Here is a 24,905-nt window from a genome sequence, read left to right on the forward strand (position 1 = left end):
ATCCAAATTTCTAAATCTCTGTCGTGAAAAAGACTGAATTCCAGATGTAGAAAAAGTGCCCTATCAAAATTTTCCACTTACAAGTAAGTATAAAAATTAAATTTCAACAAATTTAATGCATGGCTACCACCTTTAAAAAACCAGGTTTAAACTCATCACTTTAATTACCACACATGAAAAATTGTATCCATTAATTACACAAATTAATGCTTAAAACATGAGTTTCCAAAGTTTTTTTTTTGCCACTTTTGTGAAGGTAACTATTCCCACTTGGGGAAATTTCAAAGACTAATTTAAATTAAACGATTGACTTTATTTTCTTAAGGTATAAGTAGTATACCTTTTTACTATACCTATATATACTAAATTAACTAAAATATGTGTTCCCAAAATATTTTCTATATTTAAACTTCGTTACATAGAAACTTCCTAGAGGCAATAAATACTACTTACTGATTGTGCCCCCTGACTTTAATTCTCATTAAAAAAAAATCTTTTATATTATTATCTTTATAATACTGGAACCAATCCAGTTGAAACTAGCTAATCAAAAATTGTTTATTCTTCGATTACCGTATTTCCTCAATTGAAAATAAAACCGTCAAAAAAATAATTTCTTAATGAAGATGTCCTTTATAAGGAAATTCTATTGTAATTGTTCTTCTGGATTTAACCACTTAAAACATCTGTTTTGACTCATTTGTAACTGTTGTCTAACAAAATTGAAATAGTTTATTACTCACCGAGTGAGGGATTATGAATTTTAATCATGAGTGGACACAATTGAACTGAAGTGTTTTTGATTTTTTACTTATTCGATTTTTCAAAATATTGCGACTTTTTAAATCTTACATTTTCGATTTTAAATTTTAGATTTTTCACTTTTTTCTTGTTTCGATTTCTCAATGTTACGGTTTTTTTTCTTCTGGTTTTTGGATATCTCAATTTTTTGGCGTTTCTAAATTTTTGGATTTTTCGATGTCTCAATTTCTCGATGAATCGGTTTTTTAATTTTTCGACTTTTTGATTTTTCGTCTTTTCGATTTCTCCATTTTACAATTTTTCGATTTTTCAAATTTTCAATGTTTAAGTTTTGGTATTTTTCAATTTTGGGATTTTTGAATATGCATTTCGATTTATAAATTATTAGATTTTTCGACTTCTGTTTTTCTTTACTTATTCTATTTTTCAAAATATTTCGAATTTATAGATCTTACATTATTCGATTTTTCAGTTTTTTGATTTTTCGATTTGTTGATGTTTTGATTGCTCGATTTTTTAAATTTCCAATTTTTCGAATTTTTAAATATTAAATTTTTCACTTTTGTCTTGCTTCGATTTCTCAATCTTTCGTTTTTTTGCCTTCTCGTTTTTCAAATTTTTAATTTTTCGGAATTAATTTTTCAGTTTTTCGATATTGCGATTTTCGATTTTCTTTTCTCGATTTCTCAGTTTTTCGATTATTATTCGTCTTTTCAATTATTTGAGCTTCCAATTTTTCGACTTTTTAATTTTTCAATTTTTGACGTTTCTAAATTTTTAAATTTTTCGTTCTCTCAATTTCTCGATTAATTGCTTTTTTAATTTTCCGATTTTTCGATTTTCCAAATTTTCAACGGTTCAGTTTTGGGATTTATGTATTTAAATTTTTCGATTTTCCATTTTTCCATTTTTGGCGTTTCTAAATTTTTGGATTTTTCGATGTCTCAATTTCTCGATTAATCGATTTTTTAATTTTTCCACTTTTTCGTTTTTCGTCTTTCCGATTTCTGAATTTCAGTTTTTCGATTTTTAAAATTTTCAATGTTAAAGTTTTGGTATTTTTCAATTTTGAGATGTTTGAATATGTATTTCGATTTGTAAATTATTAGATTTTTCGACTTGTTTTTTTTACTTATTCGATTTTTCAAATTATTGCGAATTTATAAATCTTCCATTTTCCACTTTCAGTTTTCTGATTTTTCTATTTATTGATGTTTTGATTACTCGATTTTTTAAGTTATCAATTTTTCGAATTTTTAAATTTTAGATTTTTCACTTTTTTCTTGTTTCGATTTCTCAATCTTTCGATTTATTTCCCTCTGGTTTTTAGATTTTTCAATTTTTCAAATTTTCGGAATTAATTTTTCAATTTTTCGATATTTCGATTTTTCAGTTTTCGATATTTCGATTTTTCAGTTTTCGATTTATCGGGTTTTTTTAGTTTAAATTTTTCAATTTTGAATTTTCCCATTTTTCGACCTTTAGCTATTTCGGTTTATTTAAATTTTTCCATTTTTCAATTTTTCCATTTTTACGTTTCTAAATTTGTCGATTTTTCGATGTCTCAATTTATCGATTAATCGATTTTTTAATTTTTCGACTTTTTGATTTTTCGTCTTTCCGATTTCTCAATTTTACAATTTTTCGATTTTTCAAATTTTCAAAGTTTAAGTTTTGGTATTTTTCAATTTTGGGATTTTTGAATATGCAATTATTAGATTTTTCGACTTCTGTTTTTCTTTACTTATTCGATTTTTCAAAACATTGCGAATTTATAAATCTTACATTTTTCGATTTTTCAGTTTTTTGATTTTTCGAATTGTTGATATTTTGATTGCTCAATTTTTTAAATTTTAGAAATTTCACTTTTTTCTTGTTTCGATTTCTCAATTTTTCGTTTGTTGCCTTCTCGTTTTTCGATTTTTAAATTTTTCGGAATTGATTTTTCAGTTGTTCGATATTTCGATTTTTCAATTTTCGATTTATCGGGTTTTTAAGTTTAATTTTTTCAATTTTGAATTTTCCCATTTTTCGATCTTTAGCTATCTCGATATCTCAATTTTTCGATTCTACGCTTTCTCGATTTCTTGACTTTTATTGTTTCGATTTCGCGTTTTTCCAATTTTTCGATTTCTATTTCTCGATTTCTCAGTTTTTCGATTATTCGTCTTTTCGATTATTCGAGTTTCCATTTTTTCGGTTTCTCAATGTTTCGATTTCGCTGTTTAAGTTTTGGGATTTTTCAAGATTTTAATTTTTAAATTTTTAGATTTTTCGACATTCTGTTTTTTGGATTTTTACTTACTCGATTTTTCAAAATTTTGCGCGTTTTTAAGTCCAACATTTTCATTTACTCATTTTTGGATTTTTTAGATTTTTTAAATTCCTGATTTTTCAATTTTTCAATTTTGACAATATGTATTTTGATCTCTCCTTCAAAAACGAAACATCACATATTAAAAAAAAAAATGACGCTAGGAGCCCCTAAGATTCTCTAAAATTCTTTCCAAATAAAAAACTCCACGGATCCTCGAAATTTTTTAAAAGGATTTTAAAATATTAATAAAAAACACTAAGCGCCTGCAAGGCTTTCTCTTCTAAACGCAAAAAATTGGTCTAAAGTTATTTAGACAGATCTTCCCTCGCCTCTGAAGTAAAAATATATTATTAGTACATGCTTAACTTCAGTTGTTTATATTTATATAAAGATTAAAATAAAGAATGCGACAATTAAGCACGCAGCAAATTGTCTCCTCAAAACAGAGGAAGCGATTAAAATTATTAATTAATCTACAATGCAGCAAAACGTTCTGAATATTATTTTGAGTAAGTCGATGTTTTATTTTATCATTATTAAATATAAGCGGCCCCAAGATTATTGTATTCTAAAATTTTCGAGCCCCGGCGTCCTCCACAAACCAGTACTCGTATACTGGTATAAAACGTGATGATCTAAAATCGAGACGGCGAAAAATCGAAAGAAAAGTGTTAAATCGAAAATTGGAAAATCGAAATATCGTAAAACTGAAAAATTAATTCCGACAAATTGAAAAATGGATAAACCTAAAAACGAGAAGGCAAAAAATTTAAAGACAGAAATCGAAACATCAACAGATCGAAAAATCAAAAAACTGAAAAATCGATAATGTAAGATTTAAAAAGTCGCAATATTTTGAAAAATCGAATAAGTAAAAAATCGAAAACACGAAAACTTGAAACATCGAATTGTCAATATTAGTCGGATTATTCCATATATATCACTAAAGTCAGGTTAATAAAAAAACACCCCTTCCCAGTTAAAATCTACCCTTGGTAAATTTAAATATTTATTTTTGTTAAAAAAAATGGTTTGTGCGGATGTAGCAGTTACTTATTTAAACTCCATTAATTCACTTTTATCTTAAGAAAAGTACTTTCTGAGATGAAAATACATATTTTATTGTGTGATACTACAACACAGTTTCTACGTGAAGAAGTAATCAATTTCTGTGATCAAACAAGGAAACTTTAGTACTTGTCTATTTTATTCTACCTTTAGTGTTTAGGGAATTATGGCAACCCGCGGAGAGAAGGCGGAGGAGCTTAATACCCCTCGCTGCTGGGTACCGACAATACTTTTGCGTGCGATAATACATACATATACAGGCTGTTCCAGTTAAAACTTCTTCTTGAAAAAGGATAGAGATATAAATTCTGTAAACTCCTTTGTTTTTAGCTCGAAGAAAAACTGTATGAAAATGAAATTAAATGTGCAACGTGGGACTCTGAATTCCGTAGTCCATTGTAAAAAGCGTAGAATATAACTGCAACCTTGCACCGCTCCACTTGTGAAATAGTTATTGTGTTGGCGAACGCAATTTGTTGATTTTCGGTGAAAAATAGTCATTGACCCCATTGGTTCTTATGGAGCTATGTTTGACTCTATCTGCTTTAAGCGAATTTTGCTATAAGCCTCGTATAATACTATGCGTGAGGTCAATGTCTATAATTGACCCAACGAACCGCAAATGAGAATGGTTATTTCCGCCACTGGATGATTTTAAAATTCCGAAAGAGATTAACAAACGATAGTCAAGGAATAACAAACAGAAACGGAAACGCGAAACGTCAAGAAAACAACACATTCATTCAACTCGTGCTATTACGGTACTTGCATTAACTATAACTTGGAAAGAAAAACAACAAATGATTAGTCAAAACAGTTGTTATGTAACACATATTATCAATTAACATAAATCAAAACATGTGCAAAATTTAACAGAAAGTGAGAGGATTAAAGTAATGCAAAGTGCAAATTGGAAAAAGTATCGGAAAAAATTTCAAAAGACATATGAATGAGAACGATCACTCAAAGATAGGGGAAAAGACAACCTCAACTACAACTGTCTCTTCCCCTATCTTTAAGGGATCGTAACCCAAGGTAACTACATTATGAAAAATATCGAAACAGATGCAGCATGAAACATGAAAACACTACAAAGAGCAAAATGATGATTCATAAAAACAAAATGCACAAACCACAGTTCAAAACATTTACTTGAAACAATTATGCAACCAATAATTCCCTTCAAATATATTAATTTTCACAATAATATGTATGTATAATTATGTACCTATAACTCCAACACGGCACAATATGATTTCATAAAATTATAATCCTAGTAATAATTTTTTAAAAACGTTTAAAAAAGAACAAAAACGTGTAACGGTACCTAAATCCGTTACTCTATTGAAAAATAATTCCATTTGTTTAATAACAATCATAAACGATTGGTTCAATTCGCTATATCAAACACTTCATACTATAAAACTTTTATGGTACTTAGCGTGATTATCACTTTATTACCAAGCCAACAAACAGTTAAATTTCCGATCTTTATAGCATTTAGTGTTTTCTGTCAATACACGCCACGTTTTCTCATCAAAATTTTCCAGACAAATGAATGAGTTACTCATATTCAACATGAGTCACTCAGTACACGCTATGCAAAAATAACCTTCAATTAACGATCCCCGTCGAAACAAAATAGAATAACCATTCTAAAAATAATACCAACAATTTTCTGGTCGAAAACGTCAATCCAAAAACCGATTAGATTTACTCATTCATGAAGCTCGTAATCGTGTAATTAAAAGCACACAGTCGAACTGTGTAGAGAAAATAAGCATCGATTGAGGTTAGGCAACTTCATTAATTAACCATTAAAAAAAATCTCAACCGAGTACCCCTCAAAAAAAGAAAACACAAAATTAATTACCAGCGGGATGTGCAGAAAATTCACATTTGTACACAACGACAAACTATTAATTGCCCCGATTACGAATACACTAACGATTGAATTATCGACAATGGCGAACTTTATCAGGCGTTGTCGTTTCCGTGTGAAAAAACGAAGCATGCGATTGTCGACATACATTTGTTTATTATTTCTTAACGAGATGAAAAAAACGAACGAAAATTAAGCAGCACTTCCCAAGCACAAAAACAAATCTGGAATTATTCGAATTGTTTCCGAAGTTTTATTACAAAGGCGAGGAGAAATCGTAAACATATTTTCGTTTTACGCCTCTTTTTGCAGCCGGAATTTGCAGGAACCAAGAAAGAAGCCGTTGGTTTTAACAAACGTGGTGCGCTGGAATGTGGAGTGGGGGGAGGTTAATGTGTAGAATTGGTTGCATAACTTAGAAAACAATGAAATACTTTAACAGTAATGATGCGGACTTGAACAAATCTCCGTATTTGTGAGATGGTACATTTATTTAGTAAATTACTTCACGCAATATTATGCCTATGTAAGTAATAGATCCCGAGTAATTGCCTCAAAAATACCTTTCAACGGTTCGTGAACGAATAATTTATTGACCATTTCATTGAAAAACTTTGGCTTCCTTATTAGTAAACGTATCAATCGATGTGCTATAAAAGCTTTGTTTAATGGCAATTTGAATAATGAACAATATTCACGAAGCAGCAGTGAGTTTGACAATACACAAGTGGGTAAAAATCACACTCAATTTTATTTATGACTTTTTTTACGTCATCGATAAATGAACATGAATCTAAAATATTCATTTGTTTTCGATAAATGATGTATTTATGTTTGAAAGCCGGTTTCATTTCCCACACTGCATGTTTACAGCCATTAAAACTTTTTAATACGAGTTGCAGGAATAAAAATCGTCGAACTTTAAACTAACGATAACTACTCTTTTAAAAGCGCCTTTCTTGATGAAAACTAACCGACATATTCATAGACAGCATATAAATCCCTCCTGTTGGACGGGTCACATACCTTGATAACAAAACGGGCTGGACAAAGTCAAATATTTGGCATTCTAATGTTGCCTTTCAACGAATGTGTACAGCGGCCCACAAAATACAAACCTCCACAACTCTTACACCTTCAATGTGGCTTCTAATTGAAAATGCTCGAAACGTGCTTTAGCAGCAAATGGCGAAATTTTCGTGATTAAAATCGAAACGATCCGTTGTCGTTTTGTCGTGCGCGGTCGAGCTCGAAACTTCCTCCAAGTTGATTCATTCAAAACGGGTGGTGTTTTGTTTCTGCTTCCGCATTTCAAAGAATTCTGCTGGATGCCATCTCGGCATCGGCCCGATTAAAATCGATTGACGTGGTAGTGGGCCAAGCTGGTCGATAACTACAGTTGAAACTGGGTTTTGCGTTTTGTTTCAGGCACAGTTATCAACAGAGGTGTCCCATAATTATGTATCATTTAGTTAGCTAATAACGGAATATACAAATGGTTGCTTTTTTCTTAGGTTACACATTTTAAAAAGGGTAATGCAAAAAAAACATTTTTAACTACCTACATATTTTTATCAAAATTCCAAAATTCTCATGATTTGGAATTCAGCTTCCGTGCCCAATTTAGTTAATTTAAATAATTACAGCCACGAATTTTACATTTGTTTAAGAAAAATCTACTTGCTTTGGTCACGGTCTTTCAAAATCGCTAAAATTGCATTGTGTTATTATTTAAATCATCTAATCAAGATAAATATTTGAAAAACTGCAACTCAAGAAAACTTGCGAGAAAGATACGAGATGAATATGTGGTGCTGCAATGTATATAATAATTGTGAACGCGAAACACCCACCCGGCAAATTTAGGAGAGATTAACAGATCTAATCTCATCCATAAATAAATTAATGTAAATGGATTATCTGACGACCTGTACGTATGGGAACACAGCGAGCGCAGCGAAATCTAGAAGCGATCTTACTCGTGATAGCGTTCGAACGCAAACAGCGAACCGTGTTAACACAAAATTCGTTAAGAATATGTATAGAAATTTCACAATATTAACATGTTACAAATACTTCCTATAAAATCACGTTATTCTGCACAATAAGTTTTATTTGTAATAAAAAATATATTCCAATACAATTGATTTAGTAAATACAATAATAAAACAAATCAGGCATCAAAGACATCTGACCGACGCCTTTTTGGAACCAAAAACCATTAAATGTCAAAAAATTGGTCTCCAGTTATTTAGACAAACTTCTGAGATAAATTACAAAAATTGATTTTGCATTTTTGAAATAAAAAATTTCTTCCTACACACAGATATAGACACATTATTTTACAATTTCAAACATGATTTACTTAACACACTTTTCAGGTGGTGTCAGTAAAATTTTAGTGGGGACGAATAGACAAATTTTGGTTAACAATTTGTCAAGCTGATAATAACATCAAAACACATGCTAAATTTCAGAGCAATTGATTTAGTGGTTTCTAAGACAAATTTGTTGTTTTTTTTCAAAGAATTTGCACAAGCATTACCTAACAAAATTTTGAGATAAGGGCATCAACTTTTTGGAAACAATGAACAGATAAATTTTTGTTTATGATTTACCACTTATAGTAATGTGTAAGTGTTTATAAAAATTCGAGCAGTCGATTGTGTTTTTCTCAAGATAAATTTTAAAATTTTCTTGCACAGTTTTGATTTTTTTCCAAAAATTGAGATGTCTGTTGCTTGTGATGAGCAAATTTTGATTAGGGTTAACTATCAACATAATAGTCTGAAAGAATACTCAAAATTTCACAGCAACATATCCAGTGGTTTATCAAAGAGACGTTGATAGAATCCTTACCTACCAGACCTATTGCTCGGAAGGTACAAAATTTGAAAATGATTTTTATTTTAATGACATTCCTCAATATTATTAATAAAAACAAAAATAGGAAAAACTTGAAATTTTAAAGAAAGACAGAAAGGAGAAACAAAACAATTAAATTACTAAACTTTATTAGAGAAGAATTGAGAAAACAAGGGAAAAAACGGGCTCAACATTTAATAAGTACACGATAACATTGAAACATAAGCTTTATTGACTTCAAGATTTACGAATGTAACGCACTACGAAACAACGAAATCCGAAAACTCATTACGGAGCTTAGAACCAAGAAAATTGCCAAAACATTTTGTGAACAATCATCAAAAATAACTTTGCTAATTTACTCGAGTAGGATTAAAACAGACGAAGCTGCTGGAATGGGCAAACAACGCAAAAAAGAGAAGAATGGGAGAAATCGTCCCATTAAGAAGAGCACCGCAGCTATAAAATATCATATAAAATATATGTGTTTACGAAGCAGGACAAAAAGCTACTTAGAGAAATCTTTATCATCACGCGAATCCATACTTTTCATTCACTTACTTTAACCATACGATAGCGCATTTAATAAATAAAAAAAAAATTAATTAAAAATAAGTGGACCGTTCCAGACCACGTTTGTGTCCCAAATTCAAATAAAGTGGGTTGTTTTGCGCAAGCGCAAGCAATTGCTTAGCTCGTTCAAAGAATTCTACAGCTACATAAACAAGAAGTCATTTCGAACAGTATTTATATATTATCCAATAACTAAGTTTATTACCAAAATGTAATAATGAGAAAAAAAACAGGAATTCATATACGCTCTTGGCGAGAAATAAAACACGAGTATTTTCACAATAATCCTTTTTATTTTTCACAAAATTGATCAACTTTTGAGATGATTTATACGTGAGCAAATACGATAAACAACTAAAGTTAAACACGAAGTTCACATCCACCAAAAAAAATCAACAGTGTTTGAAAAAATGAAACAAATTTTAATCTCCCCAAGCTAATTTCATCCTGTATGTGTGAATGATGTAATATACAAAGGAACATAAAATCAAACTGAGCAAGTTAAATTAACTAAATTTTTGTTCAGACGGGTAATTGTTGTTTTTGACTTACAGATTCATTTGCTTTGGGGACTCACAATGACCCCTGGAAATACTGAAACATGTTTACCGTCCTAAAACAAGTTTGATTTTTTGGAGGTGGATTTCGTATTTATTTGCTCTTTTTATAAAAAGTCTGAAGTGCATAATGTATGAAGAGCCATAAAAGTGCGACTTTACAATAAAATGTAAATTTTTATACCCAACAAGAAAGAACATCAGAGCTCTGAAAGAAGAAGAAGATATTGCGAGGAACTTATGGAGCCATACATGGAAGCGACGCATAGGCAAAGAGAATAACTAAAGATCTAAACAGACGAAATGTATATAAGAACTGGTTGTATACAGAATATAGTAAGATCACAAAAGCTTAGACACCCCTTTAATCATGCCAATCGTACAACTCAAAGCCAGTTGATAAAGCTAACTAAACTTGAAATGATGTATAGAACATATATTTAGATTTTATCTTCTATCAAAAGGCCGCTAGAATACTCGACATTGCCCACATCTTTCAGTAACTCTGGAAGTTCAAAATGGCAGATTATTCTTAGACAGAAAAAGCTTCTAAAGCAAGGTTACACAACACTAACTTATTTATTTTACTGTTTTTGAAAAAAGTATTTATTTCATAACGTTACGTACTCATGAGAAACAAAAATTTTAAAGTTGGCATGAAAATATAAAATGTATTACAAACTTAAAATGTTCTTCAACTGTTACTGCTTTTGATAATCTATAATTATGTTGTATATTATAATAATCTATAATTATGTTGTTTTACTACTTCTAGAAAGAAGATTGTCTCGATGCGATTAGATATGAAAGCAACGATCATCTGATGCATTAAACCGACAACAATGAGTTGTCGGTTTATTGCTGAATAGTTTTAATGACAATCATTATAGACGTTTTCCGTAAATCTTTATTTTCGATTTACACTTTTTTGAATAATGAAGTTCTCTGATATCAGTAAAACATGTTACGCTTAGAAAGCATGCGTATAAAGCGTAAGACCACACACTCATTTGAACAATGCCAGAAATAAAAAAAACTAGCAATTTTGAGAGTTAATGCGTTAAGCAATTAATTTGAAATGGGTTTTCTTGTTGGCCAAAAGCTCATAATTCTTAATTGAATAGCTATTATACGAGATAATTCGCCATAGAATTGTGTTATAGCTTTCAACCAAATGCTTTGAAAAACGTAGATATATGGCTTTGTGAAGTAAGTTTACAATTCTTGTATATTTTTTAAACTGATGAGCATTTTGTACTTGTTTAAGATCTTACCAGTGCGATATATAGTTCTTTACAGAGAAGTTAGGAGTTATAAACTATTCTTACACGAAATTAAAATAGAACAGAAAAACAGAAACTTAGTGTTGCAGATATGAAGATGACGATTATTGCGCAATTATCAGCCTCCCTCTTTCATGAAACTGTGATAAGAAGAATCTGATATGGTAGACAGCACATAAAACCGCTCTGCTCGCCGGATCCCATACCTCGATGCCAGAACTGGCCCTACAAATGCAAATATTTGGCATTCTAATCGCGCCTTTCACCAAAAGCCTGCAGCGTCCCGCAGAATAAATGTCAAAATTTTCGCCTCGAGCGAATTTTCGCAAAAAGCTCGCGCTGAAAATCGAACCGATCCGTTGTCCTTTTGTTTCGTGCGCGGTTGAGCTCGAAACTTCTTCCAAGTTTATCCAAAGCGGGTTTTGCTCGTGCAGATCCGCACTTCGGAGGATTCTCTCGGATGACACCTCGCCGCGTCAACGCCTGATTAAAATCGAATGACGTGTAGTCGGCGAACCCGATCGATGTCGATAATTAAAAGTCGGTTTTTGTCTAGTGCGACTACTCTGCGCTTCCACGACGAAACTAACGAGTTCCATTACCATTTCCGGAGGCGGCGTCGGCGGCAGCGGACTCCGGCAGCCAGAATCGTATCTGGGCCGAATCAGAGCAGGTGTGAATAATTAAATTATAAGCATGTCGGTGCAAAAAAGCGGCCGCAGATCGATTGTGCCGGTTCGGCGGCGAAAATCGGCGGAAACATCCATCTCTGGTGAAAAATTGCCGATAGAAGTGGTGAAAAAGGCACGGAGGGTCGGGGAACGCCGCCTTCGGCGACGAATTGTAAATATTGACTCGCGACAAAAAAGCCTCCGGCTGTTTCTCCCCGCGAAAAAATCGATTTGAAAATTTTCGATCGGGTGGTGGGGGAAAAAACGCCGGAGACGCTGAGATGGAAATTCGTGGAAAAAACTTACCCCCTGGAAGTTTCGGTCGAGTTTTCGATTTTTCGATTTTTATTTTAACGCCAACCACCCTCGGAGCAGCACGGTAGCCAACTTAATGCGATCAAATAGCACCGAAAACGTGAAATAACCAAAATGCCAGTGCGCATATTCGTGCCCGGAGTCGGAGGAGCCAGGGCCGGATTTGGCGCTCCGGGCTCGAAAGCGCCAGGTACCGCTTGCAAAATTAAACAATTAATCGCATGAACACTGAAGTATCTAGAGACGAAAGGAATTCTGAACGCCGACATTTATTAGACGGAGTCCTAAATAAGAAGATGACGCTTCGATGTGGCACTTCACTCCTTCTGCGACAAACGATACCACAGAAATCGAATCATCGCTATGACTAATTGTAGACATTATTTTGTAATACGTAAATTACACAAACAAAGCCGACAAGATCGTTTTAATGACAGTAGCGCTCACTAAATGAAACATATTAGTAATTTTTGGGATAAAAATTGCTGCAGAAAATAACTTGTGTGGAAACCTTACTTTATTGAAGTTGCATACAAAAATTGTAAATACTGGGAACTTAAAATTAATTTATCAAACTTTTAAATTTGTGTTGTTTACGGTATTAAAACTACTGTAGTAGCACCAGAAAGAATGAGAACAATACCATTTGTTGGGTCATTTAAAAAAAGTTCCTTTTATCAAAATAAGCTTAAAATTATAGCATACAACAAAACAGTAAATACACATAAGAATATGTAACAAAAGCAAAGTTTAGAATTTTTTATTTTTATTCATTCCTCGGCAATTTTGTGTGCCTACTAAATACTGCAATACAATAAAATCATATGATTTACTAGTACGTGGATAAGTAGACAGTTTTGTACTGACATGTCTACGCTAGTATTCCAATTCTACAAACCAAAATTCACATGTATAAAATGTACCCATACAATATTTTATTTATCAGTAAAACCGACTATTATGATTTAACTTTCGACAAACCTATTTCTTCACAACCATGTTATTGAAGGATGATTCAGGGATTACGAGAATAAAAAATACAGTACTATAACACAGAATTACCCAAAAACTATGTTGAATGTCTTCCCAGTACGTTATAAAGACCTTCGAGTGTCGAACAACTACTTGACGTCATTTTTGTTAAGCGCAAATGCACGATTTATCAAATTGTCCAGGAATTTATCCAAATGTCACTGCTCTGGAATAAAAGTTCCAAAAAGCATAAAAAATATTCTTATGTAAATGTATTAACAACAAAAAAGAAACACTAAAGAATAACAAGATATAACGACTTCTACCATGTATATTTAAAAAAAAAGGCTGAGATGGTGAAAGGTATTTCAAAAGAAGACTCTGACATTTCTGAACATACGGTGTGTCCCACTTTTGCTGAAAACGCCTCAACATTTCCTTTATCCAACTGAGGATTTTTAAAGATTCCCTACTCTTACCTTTAAATATTTCTGAGATTTTATTTTTGACCTACTACGACTTTCAACAAGAAGCAAATCTCGAATACTGCGCTTCACGTTCAAAATATAACAAAATGATATTAAAGGGAGGTTCGTTAAACCGTTTTCCCGAAATTAGGTTGTGTCTGCAAAAACAAGGTGTGTAACAGTAATTATTTTATGAAAATACAAAGCAACGACGTCATTCAAGTTTGACTTTTGCACATTCAGTGTTTTATGACACCCAAAGAGAAAGTTATTAAATGGAATCAAGAACTTGCATATTAGAAAAAAAAAAATACATATTAGAATATTTCAGTGAAACTCGTCTGAAAACTTCTTTCCTTTACATTTTGCTCTACCTCCACGTAAAGTAAAATATTGAAAATGTCATTACCCTGGAAAAGCATAGCAGGCCAGTAGGAGTAAAAGGACATTAGACTAGAGCACTGCAAAACCTATTACAGGAATTGAAAGACAAAAATTGTATTAAATACAGACGGAAGTACATTTAGTGTAATTAGCTTACCAGGTTATTATTAAATAACCGTTGTAAATTTGTCTGAAAGGTACTTTCCATAATGATAGACTTTGCAACGGAGGTGTAGAGATCATTCCGAAAAATTCTAAGCCATTTTAAAATATTTGTCCTGAATTTCAAAATAGGTAACCATTTTGTACTTTATTACTAAAAATATTCTTGACTTTTCTCAATTTTTAAATACGTGATCAAAAAACCCTTGCCAGTCCCCTAGCTACCTAACTAACCCTAACTTCAGTGATATACATAAAAAATTCAGTAGGTTAATTTAACAATTTTGAAAACGGATTCACTTGGTTCATCCAGTTACGTCAATGTTGAATCCCATAGTCATTCTTAGTGTAAACCAAGCTGAAAGGATAATGAAGCGTATCATATTCGGTGTATACATAAATATGTAGCAACTGTTGACATTTCGAAATTTTGATTTAACAATTTAATCGAACTTATAAATTATTATTTTATTAACTTTTTTACACTATTCTATTCTAGAAAAAGCATTCGTTAATTAGTAATATGAATAACGATTGCTTTTCTGTGGAACCACCTATCCCAAAAAGAATTACTTAAAAAAATTTGAATACTTTTCACACATCATTTCATTTTTTACAAACTTGAAATAAATTCACTCAAAATATAATATTTACATATGAATCTGAAATCGAATTTTACTACTACACACATAAATAGTTTTGTTGAATCACAATTATGTTAATAAGGTAATAAATTGGCCACATAAACGACAACCATTATTATTAGTTTTAATTTATGACCAAAAAATACCGCCAACGCAAATCATGTTGGAATTATTAACAAATCGAGCAAATCTGAAACGACGTTAGCGCAATAAAAAAGTAAATTAAAGTTGATTATGATTTTATTATTTGATTTAGTAACTCTGTTTCGTGATTATCATCCATGCTGTCAATATGTTTTTAAATTACTGGTAAAATTAACGTATAATACTGACATCCCTAACATGTGCGTATGACGTTGGCATCAATTAATTTAAACCCCAAAACATGTTGTGAGCATGATATAACGCTGAATAAGCAGAATTACCAACGGAAGATTTAAGCAACCAAACCAAATTCGTTTTTGCATCCCCTGCAGCAAAAAAAAATCAATTATTTATACTGAACTTTCCTGGTGTCGAAAGGACAACCATTACTCCAAGCATAATCCGGCGTATTTGTCATGAAAACTTATTTTTTATTTGATGAGACAATAAATAAATAACATAAAGTCAATTCCTTAAAGAGATGATTAGACATGCAAAATTAACTAATTTAAAACACGTAAAACTTCATAGTGGTCTGACAATAATAAACGAAACTTTCACATTTTCCTATCTATAAACTGTGAAACATCGCGAAAATACTAAATCAGATACCCGTCAAAGGATCCATTAACGTGAGTAGTTGTGAATGAGGCACTACTTCTGTGCTATAGAAACATGAATTTTCGATTACTTTCTTTAGATACATTTGACTAATATTGCAGACTACAGATGTGTTTCGATGCTACTGCAAAAGCAATAGACATTCCTTTTGTGAAATAAAAAATCTAGTTCCGAGCAGCAATAACATTATGCACATTAATTTTGCAGTGTTAACTCAACATATATTTTCTATTAATGGACTTGACTTAAATACTTGTAACAACAAAGAATCTAGAAGTGGCAAAATACAGTCCTGTAAACAACATAAAAACAAAAAAGCAGCTAGTTCAACATAAACCGGCAATATACTCTGAGTAAGACGTCGTTCTCTAGGGGCCCCACTTGCGCGGGTGCGTAAGTCCGGTCCTGGCACCAACACTCGGAGCTTTCCGGAGGGTCGAAGCGGAACGTTCCCGCCGTGCTCCGGCGGGTTTTCCTTCGTCCAGTGGCGCCCCCTTCGCCGACATGTTTCGATATTGATTTTCCCGCCCTTCGTTTCGTCTTTCTCTAGTAAATGAGCTATAAATTATTGTGCCTTCTCGCTTCGCATGCAAAAAACCGGAGCATGATGATGATGATCTCGGTAAGTCGCAATCAATGGCCGAGGAACTAATTGTGCTTTAAAATCGGTGATTTATTGCTGGATATGGTGCACAATGGGTCCATATTGTTCCGAGTAACGGATGCTTTGCCGTGAACTGTTTCTATTCTCTCGCGAATCTCTCTCTGGATAATTGTTTCGATCTATAACTGAGTCTATTGTCGGACGAGGCTTCCATCAATTACAAAAACAAAGATGCGTATACATGGGCGCAGCGATATCCTTGCGGAAACGGCAAAAACACAATTCCTTTTGTCTAGGGCTTTTTCGACCCCGTGCATACGGAATGGCGAGATTATACCTGGACATGACGTTAATATTACTCGCGCGACGGTATATTGATAAAGTAGGGTGTAAACGATGGTAACAGGCTGGCTTTTGTAATGTCGTGAGAGCCACTCGGTTTTGCTTTACTTAAATATACGGAACTAACCTAGAAACTGACTTTTTGAATTCATGGGAAAGAAGCTTTACACGACTGGTTCCTGAAATTTCGCCTTGTTACGGAAGGCGAAAACTTACAAGAATAGTTAGCTGTATTAGGTTTCATATTTTCGTCAAGATATACGTCGAATTTTGATATTGCATGTTCTGAATTCATTTCTACTGCTTCTTATTGTATTAAACTAATAAAGACGTCAAGAGATTCGACTCGTCCTATTATCTGACATATCAATTGTAAATAGCTTTGCGTCTGACTCAAAATATGTGAGGTATTTCATTTATTTGATTATATGATGCCTGTATGTCATGTGCCAACAAAAAAGGTAATAAAATCTAAGAAATAAAGAGCAATCGAAACTTAATTAGTTTGCCTTGACACTATCAATGTCCTCGCATACATGAACTTCCTGTTAACCCTGATCTCTACATTACAGGCTATCACAGTATTTTTTATCAAATTTGGATATACATGACCACAAAACCTTATAAATATTTCAGAAAAATTTAATATACAGGGTGATTCACGAGTAATAATGAGCCTAACCATGCCTAAGATGCAACCCAAAATACATTTTCAAAGGTTTCATAGATTTATTATTCAATTTATCACAAATATTAAACATAATCATTTAAGTTTTGGGATAAATAGATTGATTGGAGTTGTGTTAATTAAATTTTTGTTCAAAACTTCAAGTGGTGTTTTTGTCAAAACTATGATGATATACGATATTACTATGTTTAATGTTTTTGATAAATAAATCCATCTACGAATCCTTTGAAAATGGTCCCAATTTGTAACTTTTCAAAGTTCAAAACACCTATTGTTTTCTAGTATATACGGCGATGATACGTGACTCAGTATCGATGACGCCTAGAAGACGTTCTGCGGAAGTCTCGGTGGAGGGTTCCAGAACGAGCTCGAAGCGGTGACGGCGAACTATCCAGAAAGGAATATAATCTCTGTATAGTTGGTCGTGTAGTTTTCAGTTAATGTGAAATAAATTGTTGTTAAATACCCGTAAATCACAACATTATAATATTATATGTACATACCGAGACAGCGATTAAAATACAATTAACGATCGTTGCATTTTCAAGTCAAATTGTCAAATTGACGGTAATGTTACAAGACGAAAATTCTATCAAAGACAAATCCTCAAAAACCGATGGCTATCTTTGACTGTTTTTTATTGCTGCCTCGGTATAATTATGCATACGAAGTATCGCATGTTTTAACATAAATTCACTGACGTTATTGTCTTTTTGGACAATGTAAATTAAGAAATTGTAGTTTATGTGATCGAATATACCTACAAATTTCAATTCAATTTTCGTCTCTAAACACCCTATAACAACTAAAATCTCGCTATAACGGAATCGATAATTTAACAATATCTTCAACAGACAAACAAACCACAAAACAAATGCACTGTCCCATTCTGTGCGTTGTAGAACACCAAGAACAAAAGTTCCTTTGGTGAAAACGCGAACTTCCTACGATAATTGCTTCTGGAGTAATTAACATTTAAAGACCTTCTAGTAACGTCTAATTCTACACGAACGAGTAACATCACAATGTATGCCCAGAAATTTCACAAACATCAAATACGGTTGTCACTTCCGCGGACACCAAAATTGTCAACATGGAAAAATACTACAAATTTTAATAACAGTGTGGGTAACCTGAAAATAAACATAAATCTGAAATGTCGACGGTTGACATAACATTGTTATACGCCTACAATGTTTACTACACAGTTTCAATCGGACTCCAACCTCCAGTCTTTTAGAAAATCGGAAACATTGGAACGAAACCGCAGAAAAATTAATTATGCCAACGTACTGAGACAGACTTTCATGCAAAGTTGTTTTTCAGTATTAATAAAAGCCACGGAATGTAAACACTTCGAGTGGAGTAAAATCCGTATAATTTATTAAATTTATTTGATTTGAGTGAAAATTACCTCAAAAACAAATAACAACATTCTTAACGAACGAATACTTCCGTAACTGTTCCTCAAGAATCTGCTAAAACTCAGTTCGGTTAAGCAGTTCAAACACTCATTAAATGAGAACGTATAACATAATTACTTGTTTGAATTCATTTCTCCAAAAGAAATCTGTGTACGTACTGGTGTAATCGAGCAAGAAAAACTGGACAACGCACCCAAACAAGCGGAAATTCCTGAATACAAAATTGTAATTATTTGCGACTGGTTAATTATTCCGTGTTAGCTGACACAACAGCACTGTAAATTAAGTATTGTTCCGGCAATACTAAAAAAACAGATAAAGGAAGGATAAAATACACATACGTGACATACTTTGTGAGACAAACAATTATAAATTTTAATTTAGAGGACATTTTTTTGAATTTCTACAAGTAGTAATATTTTACCTCGATTAAGGTTGCTAAAGACTTAATTTTTTCAGAAGATTAGAGAAAAAGTTTGTGGAAAATCGAATTAATGAAACCCTAATGTACAAAATAACAAAAAATGCACTATTGCACTATTTAGATTTTAAACATTAAAAGACAACACAAAAAATTGTTGACATTCCATTTAAAAGTTGCATTAGCGACTGCGAAATTCAATTCTTTGGTGGGAGGAGGGATAAAAACTAGTTATTGCTGTAGAGAAACATTACTCCCATCATTTCAAGCCACAGTTTTTCATCTGTTTTATTCAGAAATACAGATTCAAACTCGTACAGCTCTCGTTCCTGTCTTTCAGCATCAAACTTACTTAATTGTTCAAATTTATATGTTGATGAGTTACAACATAAATTCTCCCTATTTGTATTCTACCTTCGACATCCAATTTAACTTTATGTTACAAATCTGTATGTTGATGTGTTAGAACCTAACATTTTCTTTGTTTGTGTTCTCTAAGCTTCTGATACGTATTTTTTATTTTACACGCGATGAGTACTATAAATTTTAAATTGTGATCAGAAAGCAAGCAGCAAAAAAATTGTCTACAGCCGTTATGGATTCAAAAATATGTGCTAGATTTTGGCAATGAACTGTGGAATTCAAGGTAAAACGAATTGCAAGTAAAATACTGTGCCGCACGCTGGACAAATAAAGAATGGTGTTTTTTATTCCTTAAGGTATTACAGTAATTACAGATTGTAACACGAATATTTTGAAAGAGCTACTGGAGGCAAAATTAAGAAAAAGTGACCAAAAAACCTCAAACTAATTCCACACCTGCGTATATTTATGCCCACACAGTTCCAACAGAATTAATGAAAACACAATTTAGACTTGTTTATTTGTTCATTGCTTAAATGTTATCGTCTCTATTGTAACGAAGCTATGGTAATAATTTAACATAATTAGTAAACTTGTGATTCCAGGGAAAAGTAAATCATTACTTCTACTGTTTTGGTATTGCTTTATCGTTTCTAAGTATTGTGTGGACGTCCTTTTAATTTATATCCAGTCTTAGTTTTACGTAATCCATGTATTTTTTAAACTTCTACTTTTAAACTTAGAAATCATGAAGGTTTTAAAAGGAAACCTAAACTGTCTATCAGAAAAAAATAGGAGCCTAGACTATACGGCTTATGCCAAAGTAAACAAAACCTCCTGAAACCATCAATCTCATGACACATGCTCAATTAATTTCAAACATTTCGTTAACTTGACCTGTCATGGAGCAAAGATTTATTTTTAATTCTTAAAAGTTTTTCAAGGCGAACAGCGGAACTGCTAATACCATAAAATACGAAAATTATAAGGCCTTGTTAAAGTTTCTACAGGCTCTCCGTTGACTCAATAACATAATTCTAATATCTCATCCCTTCCTGCAATTTATAAATCAATATGGCTGTGCCGTCCGCAAACAATTCATCCAAAATATTCTAAAATCAAATTTAAACTCCGATCGTGGTTTAAACCCTTCCTTAATAATACAGAGAGCTAAGCTGTAAACTCGGCACCGGAGGCCCGTGGCGATGCGTGAAAGCATAAATTTCGGCGTTCCGCCAGCACTGAAATACACACGTGAGGTCCTGTTTTACTGGAGAGTATAAACTTGATCGATAAAATCTCTGATCGGACGGTCCGTTCGTCTTATCTTCATTAATGCAATTGGACCTGAGGTCAGACAATTAAACTCTCCGGTGACATCTCGTATTCGTGTCGCGAATACTGATGTAGCATAAACCGACTAACATTTCACTCCAAAAGGCGACAACGGAGTTGCAACACTTGTGCAACGACAATAATAACGCTGATCTAATGGATTGGAACGAACCAGCAGCTTTTGGCTTAATTACAGAACAGAATGTAAGTGGCGTCTGGTGTGTTCTTATTGTCTTAGATTCAGACAAAACTAAATAAGAATCACATGGACCAATTTAAACTATAAGACAAACGTACGAGGAAAGATCGGAAAGTAACGACACTGACGCTGGAGGAAAAAAATTGGTCTAAAGAGTTTAGACAGTACTTCCCTCGCTGTCGGAAACTTGACGACTGCATGCCTATTGTGTTTTTTTTTCTCATTACATTTTTGTAGTGGGAATTTAAAAAAAAATTGCGATGACGTCATCAACATTTTTGCAAGGACACGTATATCAGTTGGGATAGATGTGGTGTAATACTAAGAATAAAATTATTATATTCTCAAATTTTCGGGAAAATGAATTGGGTCGTTTTGAATATTGATTTGTAATAATCAATAAAATAACGAAACAATTTACTCACGTATACGTATCAGAGGCAGCTGAAAATCGTGTATGTATAAACATTCTTAATTTAAGATGACAGGCGTAACAGCATACGTGAGAGTCAAACAGAGAAACTGTAAACAAAACGACTATCGGTTTTATTGCTTCGACTTCCGCTTATTATATAAAACATTGGATTTTATTTTAATTCTTGACGGTGAAATTCACAATTGGTTGATTATAAACATGTCTATTTCACATTCGCGGAACCAAGTGAACGCATAAAACAAATGCAGGTCTGTAATGTTAAAGTCGATGTAAATAAGCGTGCTACCCGTATGTTTCAACCGGGTTTTTCCTTTAACAAATTTTGTGTCTACCAAATTGGGTTGGTTGGGGTGTAATACTAATAATAAGTGTTGCCTTTAATTTAATCAATAAAATAAATTGACTTCATTAATTTTTTTGAACCACCTCTTAAGAAAATCTAAAAAATATGAATGGAATGATAAATCACAAGTACAAACTCATCATATTTTTTGCATTTTAGATAGGATTTATTCAGCAAAATTTAAGGGTGACGTCATCAATTTTTTTAGGAGGGATGAACAAATACATTTTGAACAAAAGTTTACCATGCTTATAATAACTTTAAAATATTCCCAAGATTTCAAAGCATTCGGTTTTGTAATTCCTGATTAAATCGATAAAATAAATTCACGCCTTCATTAATTTTTTTGAGTCACCCTGCATATGCAAATCCAAAAATATGAATGGAATGATAAATCACAAGTACAGACTCATCATATTTTGTACATTTTAGATACGATTTATTCGGCAAACTTTTGAGCTGGCGTCATCAGTTTTTTGTAGAAGATAACCAAATATATTTTGACTAAAAATTTATTATGCTCTTTATAACCTTAAAACATCTGCAAGATTTCAAAGCATTCGGTTTTGTAGTTCCTGATTAAATCAATAAAATAAATTTACGCATTCATTAATTTTTTTGAGTCACCCTGTATATGCAAATCGAAAAAAATTGAATGGAATGATAAATCACAAGAAGAGACTCACCATATTTTGTACATTTTAGATAGGATTTATTCAGCAAAATTTTGTGGTGACGTCATACATTTTTTAGGGGGGACGACCAAATACGTTTTGATCAAAAATTTACCATGCTTATGATAATTTTAAATTATCTTCAAGATTTCGAAGCATTCGGTTTTGTAGTTCCTGAGTAAATCAGTAAAATAAATTTACGCTTTCATTTATTTTCTTGAATCACCCCGTATATGCAAATCCAAAAAATATGAATGGAGTGATAGATCACAAGTACAGACTGATCATATTTTGTACATTTTAGATATGATTTATTCGGCAAATTTTCGAGCTGACGTCATCAAGTTTTTGGAGGGGATAAGCAAATATATTTTGACTAAACATTTATTATGCTCTTTATAACCTTAAAACATCTGCAAGATGTCAGAGCATTCCGTTTTGTAGTTCCTGATTAAATCAATAAAATATATTTACGCATTCATTAATTTTTGTGAGTCACTCTGTATATGCAAATCCAAAAAATATGAATGGAGTGATAAATGACAAGTACAGGCTCATCATATTTTGTACATTTAAGAGCCATTATAACCATATTTACAATAAAGCCATGAGTATGTGGGGTTTCATTTGGCGTCATTGTAAAGATCTGTCTCCATTGGCCCTAAAATCTCTCTACTGCTCTCTTGTTCGATCGCATTTTGATTATTGCTCTTCTGTTTGGTTTCCTTTTTATAAAATCGACTATGAGAGACTTGAAAGAGTACAAAATAAATTTCTTCGAACTGTGGAATTTAAAATGGGTCATTCTCATATTAAGGGTGACTACCGATGGATTATGGATAAGTGTCAAATTCACTCTCTTATTATCCGTTGGAAAATTTCTGATGCCTGTGTTCTTCATGACATTATTAATGGACATATTGACAATCCAAGTCTGTTGAACAGATTGTCTTTTCTTATCCCTGCAGTTGACAGTCGTACAACAAGAAGTCGAAACATATTTAGAATATCAACATCAACAACACTTTTGGCTCAAAATCATCCGTTAAGAAGAATGATGGAAGAAGCTAATGAATATTCCTGCCGCATTCGAATCTCAATCTTTGATTCTAGTAGGCTGAAATTTAAAAATGATGTGTCGGTTTATTATTATTATAATATGTAATCTTATTTAGTTTCATTTTCAACTTTTTATTTGTTTAATTTGTATTAATATTGTACTGTATCGTGGAATCAAGAAACACTGTTTTTTTTTTCCTTTATTTGTAAAGTGGAGTTATATTCCGTAAATAAATTATTATTATTATTATTATTATTACATTTTAGATATGATTTATTCGGCAAACTTTCGAGCTGACGTCATCAAGTTTTTGGAGGGGATAAGCAAATATATTTTGACTAAACATTTATTATGCTCTTTATGACCTTAAAACATCTGCAAGATTTCAGAACATTCGGTTTTGTATTTCCTGATTAAATCAATAAAATATATTTACGCATTCATTAATTTTTTTGAGTCACCCTGTATATGCAAATCTAAAAAATATGAATGGAGTGATAGATCACAAGTACAGACTCATCATATTTTGTACATTTTAGATATGATTTATTCCACAAACTTTTGAGCTGACGTCATCAAGTTTTTGGAGGGGATAAGCAAATATTTTTTGACTAAAGATTTATGATGCTCTTTATAGCCTTAAAACATCTGCAACATTTCAAAGCGTTCTGGTTAGCAGATTAAAAATTAAATTTCATAATGTTGTTTTATAATTTTGATTTTTTTTCCAAAAATCTGGACGTTTCGGGTGAAAAGTCGTTTCAGAGTTGTAAACTACATGTGTAGGACTATGTTATTTTATACAATTGAAAACCCATTTACTATGTACAATCTTGAAGTGACGTCATCGCATTAGTGGTGGGGATGATTAGACAAATTTTGGTTAGCGTTTTACCATCTACATGATATTCTTAATATAAGTACAAAATTTCACAACAATCGGTCGAGTACTTTCGGAGATTATCTGTCTAATAAAAATCCGGGACAACAGACGGACAGACGGACGGACAGAGGGACGGACAGACAGACGGAAATGGGAGACCTTCGTCTTCTAGGGGTCATGAAAGATCGAGAAAACGTAAAAGTAGAGAGTCGGCCGACGGACTCGATTACAATACTTCCTTTGCTTACGCTCGGGAAGTAAAAACTAAACAACTATTCCTCAGCGATTTTGAAACTTTTTAATTCTATTGTGGTTGGCTTTTTAATAATATATCCACTACGGTATTGTCTTAAATCTGAGACAAAGCACCGTTCCACTATTTCTATACACCTTTGACCACAAAAAAAACACCATAATTCGTCCTTTACGAGTTTGTATTGCTACTG

At 32.4% G+C, this 24,905-nt stretch overlaps 1 protein-coding gene across 5 annotated transcripts in view; it reads right to left on the minus strand.

The window, feature by feature from the left end:
- Window positions 1-24,905, minus strand: part of LOC135125903 (complexin) — a 256,204-nt gene that overhangs the window by 197,658 nt on the left and 33,641 nt on the right. For 2 of the 5 annotated variants that reach the window (XM_064051657.1, XM_064051653.1), the window contains exon 1: window positions 12,285-12,390. The exons of 1 other annotated variant lie outside the window; for it this stretch is intronic. The gene's annotated coding sequence lies outside the window, so the exon portion shown is untranslated. Of the gene's footprint in view, window positions 1-6,020; window positions 6,121-12,284; window positions 12,391-24,905 lie in introns of those variants that run through there. 2 more of the 5 variants (XM_064051658.1, XM_064051654.1) reach the window with 1 other exon arrangement.

This window comes from Zophobas morio, unplaced genomic scaffold (genome assembly GCF_036711695.1).
Source record: "Zophobas morio isolate AGI-343-1 ecotype UQ-CSIRO unplaced genomic scaffold, CSIRO_AGI_Zmor_V1 ptg000009l, whole genome shotgun sequence".
Taxonomy (NCBI): Eukaryota; Metazoa; Arthropoda; class Insecta; order Coleoptera; family Tenebrionidae; genus Zophobas; species Zophobas morio.